General features: G+C 35.4%; 2 long non-coding RNA genes across 2 annotated transcripts in view; one reads left to right on the forward strand and one right to left on the reverse strand.

Annotated features, from left to right (window-relative positions):
* The window catches only part of LOC144295220 (uncharacterized), a 328,627-nt gene that overhangs the window by 302,914 nt on the left and 12,368 nt on the right, over positions 1–13,345 (reverse strand). The window lies entirely within an intron of this gene.
* Positions 2,842–13,345, forward strand: part of LOC144295219 (uncharacterized) — a 51,010-nt gene continuing 40,506 nt past the window's right edge. Inside the window, exon 1 of the long non-coding RNA XR_013362558.1 lies at positions 2,842–2,958. This is a non-coding gene — a long non-coding RNA (uncharacterized LOC144295219). The remainder of the gene's footprint in view (positions 2,959–13,345) is intronic.

Below are 13,345 nucleotides of genomic sequence, written 5' to 3' on the forward strand. Positions count from 1 at the left end.
TCAAGAAGTCGTGGTCTGCTTTAATTCGTTCTAGCAATATGATTCTCAAAAACTTTTTTTTTTTTTGGTGTTTTTTTATTCTATTCATCTCCTCTGCCAGGAATCACATCAACAACCCTTCTTCTGCCATTCCTCATTCTCTAAAACTCTGCTTCCCAGTATAGGAACCATTAGTCACATATAGCTCTTGAGCATTTGAAATGTGACTTGTTTAAATTGAAATGTGCTATAAATGTAAAGCATACACCTGCGTTTAGACACTGAGTACAAAAAAAAATGGAAAAGGTCGCATTTTTATATCGATTGCACATGGATACTTATTCTCTACATGTTGTAGTCAATAAAATGTACTTATTAAAATTAAACTTACTGAAATTAATTTCATCTGCTTCTTTTAAAAAAATAATTTCAATTTCTTTTGGACAGTGCCATTCTATTGTTAATTTGGGGTGCCTCAAGATTAACATTATTCCTTGGGATAGCAAGCCCTATACATTTTTTAAGACCTTTGGTCCAACTGAAAAGATTTTCTGGTTCCATCTTAAACCACAGAACGGTCTTGGAGGGTGTAAAATCACACCCTTGAGTGTCTTTATGTCCTGAGATTATCTTAATTTGAGGACATTTTACTGATGGAAGATAAGAAAGCATTTCATCTCTTAACCCACTACACCTAGAGTGTGGGATCATTCCTCTTTCTTCATTCTTGGAAATAGGCCAATATATTCTTATAATATCTAACCAAATATAGCTAAAAACAGCAAAATCATGCTATGAGAATTCTTCTCAATATCTCTTTGCCCAAAGTCACAAGATTATTAGATGCATTTTGTGCTTCCAACTTATTGCAGGCAATCATTTTATAAAATATTTTACCACCGCCTAAGATACTGTTATTTTCCTTGCCTCCTATATCCGTTTTCCTGCTATCTACTTCTCATTCTGTATTTTGTTCTTTTTTTTTTTTTAATTTTTTAGCGTAATACCCCTTTTTAAACCATTTATTTTATGGTTCATCTTTGTAGTAATTGACAATTCTTATATCTCAGAGGCTTACAAAATAATAATTCCTTGCCCATGGAACATAAGAGCAATGGGCTAATTTTAGCTCTCACCCTTTCTCCTGGGCATGTTTGGACTCAATTAGATTGCATGTTTCTTCTCATTCTGGAACACAGATTGGAGGGACAGCCACTATCTGAAAATGCAGTTGTCTCATGATAAAGGGCAGGAACAAAACAGAGCCAAATCACGAAAGCCCATTTCAAGCTTCTGCTTAGATATGGCGAATGTTATTTCTGCTTATACGCCATTAGCCTGGACATGTCATATGACCAGGCTCAAAACCAATGCCTACAGGGAAGGAAGGAAAGGGTGGAGATGAAATAAATTTTCATGAATTTATAATTCAATCTGCCACATTACTCTTTCAGAATTATCCCCAAAACCAATTTTCATGCAACAAAAGAAAATCAATATTCTTAGAATCCACCATTCATCCCTACACTAGTATTCCCTGCCTTAATCGATCTCTTTATTCAACTGTGAAGAATTCATCAACATGCAAAAATAAAATCTAACTTTAAGAGACAAAGATTTGCTGCCAAGGACAATATTTCAAAGAATGTACCACAGACTGTGAGGCCAAGCCCCCCAGCCCCCCAAAAACATAGATAGCATTTTGAGCATTGTTGATAATATGGCAAAGAAAAAAAAAAAACCTCTCTTAAAAAGTTTAGCTCCATTAAAACAATTATCATTTTGCATACATCCAGTTAACATAAACTTTTTATTTTCCAGACTACTTCCTTTCTCTTTGACATGTACCTATTAACAAAATGAAACCATCTCAGTCTGAAACTCAGATAATGCAAAGTAATTTTAATGATCTCACAATAAGACTGCTTGTGTCCTTTGGAAAGAATGAAGAATATTATTTTCTTCTTCATTGTTTTCCTGATAAAAACATATTTTTTTTTCCTAGAAATGCCTGTACTACTTTACAATCTTTTAAATACTTCATGTATTTTTACTTTATTATTTCTAACTTTAGATATTCAAATACAAAAGTGTTTTGCTTTATGCATTGCCAATATGTAATAAAACTTATTCAGGTCTCAATTTCAAGCCTGAGGATTTAGAAAACCAAAAATTAAGCAATGCCACTATTTATTATGACATCTTACTGAAGAAGACAGGCAGCTGGCAAATAAGCATGTGAAAAAATGCTACGTACCGTATGTTATTAGGGAAATGCAAATTAAAACAAGCTACCACTATACACCTATAAGAATGGCTCAAACCCAAAACACTGATTACACCAAATGGTAGTGAAGACATGGACCAAAAGTAACAGTCACACAATGCTGATGGAAATGCAAAACGGTACAGCTAATTTAGAAGACAATTTGGTGGTTACTTAAAAGAACAAACATACTCTTTCCCACACAACCCAGCAATCATGCCTCTTGGTATTTACCCAAAGAAGTTGAAAACATATCCACAAAAAACAAAACAAAACAAAACAACACCTGCAAACAGATGTTTATAGCAGCTTTATTCGTAACTGCCAAAACTTGGAAGAAACCAAGATATCCTTCAGCAGATGAATGGGTAAATGCCCAGACAATGAAATATCATTCAGTGGTAAATAAAATGAGCTATCAAGCCATGAAAAGACCCTGAGGAAATTTAAATGCATTTTACTAAATGAAAGGAAACCAATCTGAAAAGACTACACATGCTGTGACTCCAAGTATCCAACATTCTAGAATAGGCAAAATTATGAAGACAATAAAAATATCAGTGGTTGCCAGGGGTGTGTTTGGCTGGGGTGGGGGGGACAAATAGGCAACGCAAAGAGGATTTTTAGGGCAGTGAAAATATTCTGTATATTATAATGATGGATATGTATCATCATACTCTGCCCAAATACATGGACTGTACAGCACCAAGAAGGTAAGGTAAGGTAAGGTGGAGTAAGTTGCCCTAAGGCAAAGTATGAGTGATTATGATGTGTCAATGTAGGTTCATCCTCAGTGGAAAAAAAAAAAAAAAAAAGGGACCATTCTGATGTTGATAGCGGGGAAGGCTACACATGTGTGGGATGTGTGGGGGCTTATGGGAAATCTCTGCACCACCCTCTCAATCTTACTATAATTCGAAAATTGCTCTAAAAATCATCTTATTAAAATATATTTACATCTTCATTAATTTTAAACCTGTAGACAGCTAAATGCTGGTTAGTATTTAGTCAATATGGCCCTTGTATATTTGGGAAAAAATTAAAGTCTTAAGAAATAATATTATTTTATACCAACAAATATGATTATCACTTATTGACCTCTTACTGTCTGGTAGGCATTTCCTAAGGCATTTATATCGATTAATTCATAGAATTCCTATAACAATCCAAATCTCCAAATGGCTTGATCAGGTTATAAAATTTATTCAAATCCAATGGAGAAAATGGGTATCATACAAGAGCTGAAAGAATAAAATTAACAACCAAATTTTACCACTTAGAAATCCATTAACTTATTAAATTATATTGAGCTTTTCCTTATGTGTCATCCTTAATATGATTTAGGCCTTTCTTACTGTGAGATCAGACACATTTGCTTCTATTTTAATATATCATTTTCGCTTTACTTATCACTTAACTATATGTTGTTACGTCTTGAATGTTTGTGTTTCCTGAAAATGTATATGTTAAACTCCTAGTCCCCAATGTGACTATATTTGGAGATAAGGCCTGTGAAGAGGTGATAAAGGTTAAATGAAGTCTAAAGGTGAGACCTTCATGTAATAGGGCTCTGTCCTATGGGGAAAGGAGGAAGCACCAGAGCACTCTCTCCACCATGTGAGGACACAGGAAGAAAGTGGCTCCACGTGCCAGGAAGAGAGCTCTCACCAGAAATGGAATTGGCCCGCCCCTTGCTCTTCAACTTTGCAGACTCTATGAGAAATATGAGAAATAAACTATGAGAAATAAACTATGAGAAATAAACTATGAGAAATAAATCTCTGTTATTTAAGCCACCCAGGCTGTGGTATTTTGTTAAAGCAGCCCAAAGGAGACTAATAAACTAGATGTATTATTTATTTTTTTTATGATTAGCCATTTTTTCATAGGATCATTTATTCAATAAGCCTCCCATTCCTCCCTGGTTTTGGTTTGACAACTTTTTTAAGGTAACATACTTTCATGTGTAATAAAATGCACTCTAAATTTTTGAATTTATTTCTGTATCTAATACACCCCAATTTAATTATGATAACACTTGTTAACATATTATAAAGTCTACTGCTATGAGCCTCTTCCATCAACCCCACCCCCCTGTTATTCTTCTTTTCCAAGTATCTCCAGGATATTCTTCCAAACTTCAGAATATTGCCATTAATTATAACTGATATTGATTTCAAATCACAAGTAATTATATAGTGAATAAAACAACTTAAAAATACTGACTTTTTCTGTTCAGGAATAGAGCATTTATTGATTAAAGGTTTTTGTTTTTTTGGTTCTGAAGCTTTCTTTATCTCATCCAATATCTTTCTTAAATGCTATTCTTTGTACTCTTTATTTTGGCTACTATTGAATAAGAGCACTTCCTTCCAAAAATCCAGTTTAATATTCTAGCAGCAGCTATGAAGATTCAAATAGCTGTTGGGATTGGAAACTTCATTTTCACATGGATTATTTTCTGTACTTGTTGAATTTGCTCTTCCAAGGGATTCCATTTTGTTTGGCCTCTAATATTCATAAATAGTGTAGTGCATATATCATTTTTCTTGCTGTTAACTCAGTTTTGGAGAAGAAATCTAGATAATAAAGTAAATTTGAGAGAGAGAGGAAGAGAGAGAGAGAAAGTCCTACAGTTACAGCGATCATTTATCATTTACAGTGAGACACTTAATGAAAATGACAAAGAACGTTATTAAAAATTATCCTAAAACAACTAAAACAAGGCTATCCCAGGCAAACCAAAATGAACCTACCCATAGCTCAGTGGTTCTCTTATATGTACATTTGTTTTAACCTTGAACTTCTCAGCCCAGGTACTTCTTGATGGTGATTTATAGAGACCTTAAAGTAGCATCCACCCATGGGGTAGGTGTCTTGCTTTCCCTTAGATCTAGTTGTAAGAACTACCACTACGACTGCTACTGAACTTCAGACTTCCACAGCACCTGGCTTCTGTCTGCATTAGACTTCTGGGAGGCACAGGCAAAGCAGGTTGACTACAGAAAAAGGGGGTCTTTGGGGATATTTCTACTCTTCCCTTTCAGCCTCAGGTGGCAACTCTGTCAGGGACTGCACTCAACAAATGGTTCCAGTTCCTTCCAGAAAGTCCTGCTGTCATCTATCTTTTATTATTGTCCTTTGGTACTATTGACATGGGGTGATATTATCAGAAGAGGAAGATGCTACCTTTAGAACAAGACCTTTATTAAAGTTATGAAAAATAAATAATCTTCTTCCAAGTATTTTATTTACTTTAACATTAATAATCCAGGTTCTTTATTGAAAGAATTTAAAACACAAAAAAAGCAAAAGGAGTGCCATAGAGTATATATGCTTTTTTATTTTTCTCATATTATAATTGAAGCATCTTTTTTTCCATCTAAAGATGGCATATATAACATCATTTTGAATATCTGCAAATTATTTCATTAAAGGATGATTCATATATTCAACAATGTATTTAATGTCCCTATTAGAACACTTAACTTTTTCCTTTATTCCTATAAAGAATACTATGCTAAATGTATGCTATAATAAACATGTTACTGTACATCTGTAAAAGAAATTGAGAGTAAATTTTTAACTTAAAAATCATTAGTTTTTAAGGCCTTTAACTCACCTTGCTAAATTATCCTCTAGCAAATTTATGCCCATTTTCACTACCACCATCAGTAAATCAAAGTATTCTCGTCCTCATTCATCACTAACACTCAATGTCATCATTTTCCTTTTTGTTGATTTAAAACATGAAAAAATGTATTCTGTTGCCTTATTTTGGAATTATTTTGTATCTAGTAAACTTGTTATTTACTACTATGATTTATTTACTACTATAAACTACTACTAAGTATGTTAATTGGCTATGCTTCTTCTTTTATGATTTGCCTATAAATGTCCTCAGAACATCATCTTTCTTATGGTATTCATGTTGCTCATGTTTTTCTTTTATAGTTAAACTAATTTTGTGTCTTCAGCTGTCGTCATACATCTTATGTATACTATTCTGTTTTGTCATTTGTCTTTCAACTATCATTTTAGTATTTTTATGATAAAGATTTTTATTTTTATAAGAAGAATAGTTAATGACATTTAATTTAACCTGTCAACAGGTCCTTGCCATCTGTCTAAACTTGGGTAAGTTAACTTCCTAAACTCTAATTTTCTCTTCTGTAAATAAAAGAAGATGATAGTCTATCTCATAGAGTTGTTATTGTGATTACTATATAAATTAGATCTAATAGGTAAGTGAAGGTAAATAAAGCATGGCATGTACATTTTTCAATCTGTTCAAATAGAGACCTTCTGCTTTAGTTTTATGTTTTTGAGTCTAGCTCAGATTTTTCTAAATATATCCAACTTGATTTTGCATAGTATTATGTCCTCTTACTCCAATGAGACAATTAATGGAGTTCTTTGTTATTTTTCTAGCAATTCTTTCTTATCTATTCATTTTTCAATTTATAACTCTTTATTTCACCTTTTTTGTCCTTCATTTTATTATATGTCTGTTATTGAGCTTCCCTAAGGCTATAAAACATATTTTCTTTGCTATCTGAAATATATTATTTTCAAAGACATCTATTTCCTCTTTAGTTTTAAGGTACTATTTTATTTCCCTTATATGGCATTAATTTTCCTTCTAGTTCCACATTTTAGTTTATTTTTCCTTATACTTCTCTTTCAATAAAATAAGTTCTGCCCAGACTAAAAAAGTTGTGTTTGCTTATAGGATTACTCGTCTCTACATCCTGTGCCTTTGGGTATTGTTTGGATCTTTTTTCTCAGTTCTACAGCTCAAGGGCTAGACAATGTAAACAATTAGCTGCTTCTGGAAGATAATTTTCTAATGCAACTCTTATCTGTTAGATAACTTTCATATCTACCTGGTTCTCTGATATTATGAATAGATGGAAAAGTTAAAAACAAACCCAAAATATCTAGATAAACCATTACCAGGGATTTTTTTAAATTTTTTTTTTTTTTAATTTTTGTCACACTGACAGTATTCTACTTGTGGAGAGTTCACTTGCCTGAATATAAATCACAAATCCTATTCATCTCCACACTTTCAATGATGTCCACCTGCTTTCTTCCCAGTTTTGACCAGGAAGTCACAATCTTTGGGGTTAGAAATTTTGACCATAAAAGGAGAAAGAGAAGGGATGAATTGACTTTGTAGGAATTGCCTTACAAATTTGTTCCTCCTCATTTACTTTGCAAAGGGATTCCACTGGCTCTCAGACTACTAGAGTCTACGGTACTCTGTCAGGGAGTACTATAAAGGACAGGTAAAGGTTTCTCCTTTCTTTCCTCATGTAGCATTAATTTCTTAAATTAAAACCAGACTATGTTTTGGCAACAAAAGTTGTCTTACAGATAAGGAGAGTCCCCCAAGTATCTGGAAACAAAGGGGAAAGGGAGAGAGAAGTCTATTAAGTACGAAAGAAGAAAGGGTGCCTGGGTGGCTCAGTCAGATAAGCATCTGCCTTCCGCTCAGGTCACGATGCCGGAGTTCTGGGGTCGGACCCCCTCTCAGCAAGGAGTCTGCTTCTTCCTCTGCCCTTCCCCCAGCTTGTGCTCTCTCTTGCTCATTCTCTCTCTCTCTCTCTCTCTCTCTCAAGCAAATAAGATCTTAAAACATGAAAGAAGAGGAATCTGATGAAGGAGGTTCAGAACAGACTGTAGAAGGCCTTATATACCTACTGATTTCATTTGTATTTATAATGTAGGTAACGTGGAATGGTGGAAGATTTTAAATAAACCTGTCAATTATATTTGAGTTTTACAATGATTACCCTTTGGAACTATGGTATATGATAAATTTGAGAAGAACAGAATCTAGAGTAAAGGAGATAAATTTAGAAAGTATACCCTATCTAGGTGAGAGATGATGAAGGCCAGGACAAAGACTTCAAAAGTTGGTACAAAGAGAAGGAAAATGGGGATTTCAAAAATTATAAGTTCTCAAGGTGAAAGGAACAACTGGAGAGAAGTCTCCAATGCATTTTTTCCCAACTTCACACTAAAATAACAAACAGGACACAAGAACGCAAAAATGACAATGCAGACCTCCAATAGAAACTGAGAGGTAGTGATGGATCAAAACAATTTTCATTCTGACAAGGGAAATCGGCTTTATGAAAGCACAGACATCATAATGAGGGGATCAGTAGCAGAATTCACTGCAGAGGAATGAGATGCAGGGCAGAGCGGGAAGCTATGGATGCAGAAAGGAGACCAAAGAGGATCAAAGGCATATGTGGTCTCCATCACGGCTTGACCTCAGGGACTTTTATGGAAAGAAATACCCTTCAATATTTTAAGCATTATCTGACCTAGCCTAAAGCTCTCTGAAAATATGATTTATTGGTACCAAAAACATACACGTATATAGAACACCTATGTTATATATGTATTATATATGAATGTAATTTATGTGCATGCTATACACACACACATACACCACATATATATATATATGAAACTATATACATATAGTGAGCAACATAAATACTTTGAGAAGCTGTCTGAGGATGCTCCTAAGTAAATCATAAAAGGCACATGGCCAATAAACATACTTTTAGTAATCTTCTATCGGGATTATTTATACAATGACTAGAGAAAAATAAATCATATATAGGAAATTTTTGTAGGTATTAGACAATTCCACAGTAGATTAATTATTGTATGTGCCTTTTAACCTGAAATCTTAAGATGCACACAAGAAGCTCTGTTGGACCCTTTGTCCACTAACATCTTCATATATGTTTAGAAAGAAAAGCAAATCTAACATTTGGGTCTAATTTACACACACAACACACACACTTTGATTTCTCCTTGAAATTATCCTCCACAATTATGCCCTATAAAGGCCCCAGTTCCCCAGGTTGTACGTGATGCAGGTAAACTTTCCCTCCTGAAACTGAAGGTCCCAGGCACCTTTTTGAACAGTCATTCTCCAAAGAGAAATGCCAACTATTCTGGGTTGCCAGATACTTTGAAGTCATTGTTCTTAAATGTAGTATAGAGGGTGTAGGCGAATAAGAGGAGATTTAAAAATCTATCTTAAACATCCCATTCTTCAAGCTCTGTTCTGGCTCCTCATCTTCTAACTAGGACTGTCCCCTGCAAGTGAAGCAGGCTTTCATCTAATTCTAGCTGAAACTTGACAGTCTCATTAGTTTTTTGATGACATTTCCTGTCCCTTCCATCACTGAGGCCTTTTGCATGACAGACACTGTCTGGCTGGGGCCCTGAAGTTTTCTTCAGAACTTCAACCCTCTGGTTTCCAGATGGGAATTCTTTTATATGCACATCAGCTCTCTGCCCAATTGATCTGTTTGAGGTTTTTCTTTTGTCCTGTTTAACTATTTTCATGCTCTGTGTCATTACTAGTACTCCCTGGAAATAATCTCTCCTATTGTCCTAAATCCTGCACCGTTGAGCTTTACAATGACTTACACAGAGCAGAGAAAGGAGGCAAAGCTTCCCTCCATGACTCACATGATTTCAGAGACATTTCTGAGAAGGACTGTGAAGCAAGAAAAAAAATTTCTTCAGGTCCTCCATCTTCCTCCTACTACTCCTCACACCTCAAGAACAAACTACTACTGCACAAGAACATGCATTTTTACATATTATAATTTGTGGTACCAGATGTTCTGGGAGTTTATTTATATAGTCATTTGGTGAAGACATGTCTTAGGAGAAAAGATTCTCTTCTTTAGCTCTTCCTACGACTATCACACTGTCAACTGCAGGGTTACCTCTATCGCACCATTCAAGTCTGTTCCAAGGCTTTACTCCTCCATGAAGTCTTCCAAAATTACTCCTGCCTGAAATAATATCTCCTTGCTGAGGGCTACTTGTTCCACTCATGGTATAGAACATCCAAGGCACTGTTTTGCCAGTTTTTTCATGAATATTTTTAAACTACTCCAACTATGAGATTTGCTTTCTACTTGGAAAAGGAGTTGAACAGAATAAAAGTGTTGAAACATACTAGGTGTTCAATTAATGTGAGTCCTCTGCACTTCCCATGTTTCCTGCCTAGACCCCCCCACACAGCCATACACATGAATTAAATGTTTGGAAATCACACCGTAACTGGTATATGGACATATTACATTACACTCTGTATAAACGAAATCATCATGTACCATATTCACATTAGCCCAGAGCTTCCAAAACAATAAACTCGACCTCAGAAAGTTAATGAAGGGCATAAGTGAAGTGAGTATGCTCTCTCTCCAACTAGACAGATGTTTATATTCCACATACAACTTGACTTGCACAGTCTCCCACTGAGACTTAGTATTATGTGGCCCTACCAAGAAACATGCCATTAGGAGAGCTGGTAAACAGTGAGAATTTTTCTCCAACCTATGGGTGGGAAGGTAGGTTTATATATGTGTGGGGGCAGAAGGAGACACAGATACTCACCATGCAGCCTTGAAAAGAAAGAGGGATTTTTTTTTTCTTCCTTTTACGAATATCATGCTCCAGAATAAAGTCACAAAGTTGAAGCCCACAAACCCCATCAGGCTGCAGATTTATTTCAGCCAGTACAACAGTGATTTTCCTTTAATAATGAGAAGGGTCATATGAAAGGCTCCCATTCAGCTTCTCGAGGAGGAGGAGGAGGAGGAGGAGGAGGAAGAGGAGGAGGAGGAGGAGGAGGAGGAGGAGAAAGAAGAAGAAGAAGAACAACAACAACAACAGCAACAACAACAACTCTGCTGATCTCTGTCAACATGAGCTCTAATGTCCATATGGTGATCAACTTAATCCCCTTTCATATTTGAGCCCAAACCAACAATGTAAGATACTAACTTATTTTCAGCAATTAGCCTGCCTTGGATGGAAACTTGGGAAGAAATAGGGAACTGACGTCACAATCGTTAGTCATTTCTTTTATGTGACAACAGCAACAAAAAGAGGATTTACATTTAGGACACAGATGATTCCAGTTTTGATTGCTGAGATTCCTAAATTCTGGACATCATAAGCAAAACCCTCAGCAAGAATACTTGCTAATTATAATTAGGAAAAGTGAGTCTGTGTCTCTACTTTCTGTTATTTGGTTGTTATAAGTAATCTTATGATTGTGCTATTTCCAGTCAGGTTTTTGTATGTAATTTATATGGTAAACACCACCACAACAGCTTTGCTCTGAAGATTTCATTTTTCAAATAGATAACAAGAATTATGGCTGCTACTGTCCAAAGTCTCACCTGACAAGGAATGATTCATCCCAAAGAAGACCAGCTGATCTACAGTCATCTCCAACCCCTTAGGTTATGACTTAGAACTTATTCTAAATAGCATTTTATAAACTGCGTTGCCATATGCAGAGCTTTTCCCACTCTAAGAACTGAGGCCCTCAGCCAGAAGCATATTAAAAGATCCAGCGTGGTGGTACTAAACACCCCCCCCCCTTTTTTTTTATACTCCCCTTCGAAAGGCAAAGTCTATATTCCCTGGCAATTAATCTGTGTGAGCTCGTCTGCTTTGACCAATGGAGTATATATAGCATTAAGTGGCTTCTGAGAGAAAGTCAGAGAAAACCATGTAACTTGATGCTGTTGGGATGTTAGCTCTGAGTAAAGCCAGTTACGATGTGAGAAGTCCAACTACACCCTGAGACCACCATGCTAGAGAGGCCACGTATATTCGCTCAGAGTGACAGTCCATTCATCCCCACTAATGTAACTGACGTGTAAATAATGCCATCTTAGGCTCCCCAGACCAGCCCACCCACCATCTGGATAACTCTGACCTCAGCAGATGCCACAGGGAACAAAAAGCATGCCCAATGAACACTCCTCGAATTCCTAGCTCACAAAACTGCATGCAAAATTTAATGTCTGTTTCACACTGTGAAGTTTTAGTGTAGCTTGTTAGGCATTAATAGTAACCAGAACATATATGGACTACTATTTTTTGTGTGACTGCAAAAAAGGAACTATGAGTAATTAGTGCAGGTTATGAATAACCATACAATAAATCAAAATGCAGAAAAGTTTTCTAATATATTCTATACTGGAATAGGTTGGTGGGAAGATTCTTGACCCTGGAAGCAGCTAAACAGAAACCATATGACCATACACTGAAGATGCTGTCCTAGGACTGAAATTAGAGGAAATATGAAAGGTTTCCAATCTGAGAATAGTTGTTGTATGCAAAGCAAGACAAAAATGATACTATTTCATTTTACTTGGTACTTGGTTTTTAAAGTGGCTTAAAAATATATTTATTTAATTTAAATTTCAGGATACCTCTGTAAGGTAAACTGATGCATCTATTGTCCCTAATTTATAATAGCCATAGCTAATATATTTCCTGAGCCCAACAAACTGAGCAATCTGAAGAAATGGATACATTTCTAGAAACATATAAACTACCAAACTGAAACAGGAAGAAATAGAAAATTTTAACAGGCCCATAACCAGCAAAGAAATTGAATCAGTAATCCAAAACATCCCAACAAACAAGAGTCCAGGGCTGGATGGCTTCCCAGGGGAACTCTACCAAACATTCTAAGAAGAGTTAATACCTATTCTTCTGAAGCTATTCAAAAAAAAAAAAAAAGAAAGAAAGAAAAGAAAAGAAAAGAAAAGAAAAGAAAGAAAGAAAGAAAGAAAGAAAGAAAGAAAGAAAGAAAAAAAGAAAAAAGAAAGAAGAAAGAAAGAAAGAAAGAAGAAAGAAGAAAGAAAGAAAGAAAGAAAGAAAGAAAGAAAGAAAGAAAGAAAGAAAGAAGAAAGGAAGGAAGGAAGGAAGGAAGGAAGGAAGGAAGGAAGGAAAAGAAAGAAAGAAAGAAAGAAAGAAAGAAAGAAAGAAAGAAAGAAAGAAAGAAAGAAAGAAAGAAAGAAAGAGAAGGAAAACTTCCAAGCTCCTTCTACAAGGCCAGAATTACCTTGATTCTAAGAGCAAAGACTTTCCTAAAAAGGACAATTACTGAGCAATATCCATGATGAACAGGATATAAAAACTGTCAACAAGGTACTAGCTAATAGGATCCAACAGTACATTAAAAGGATTATTCACCATGATCAAGTGGGATTTATTCCTGGGCTGCAGGGGTGGTTCAATATCCCA

Source organism: Canis aureus, chromosome 23 (assembly GCF_053574225.1).
Source record: "Canis aureus isolate CA01 chromosome 23, VMU_Caureus_v.1.0, whole genome shotgun sequence".
NCBI classification, from domain to species: Eukaryota; Metazoa; Chordata; class Mammalia; order Carnivora; family Canidae; genus Canis; species Canis aureus.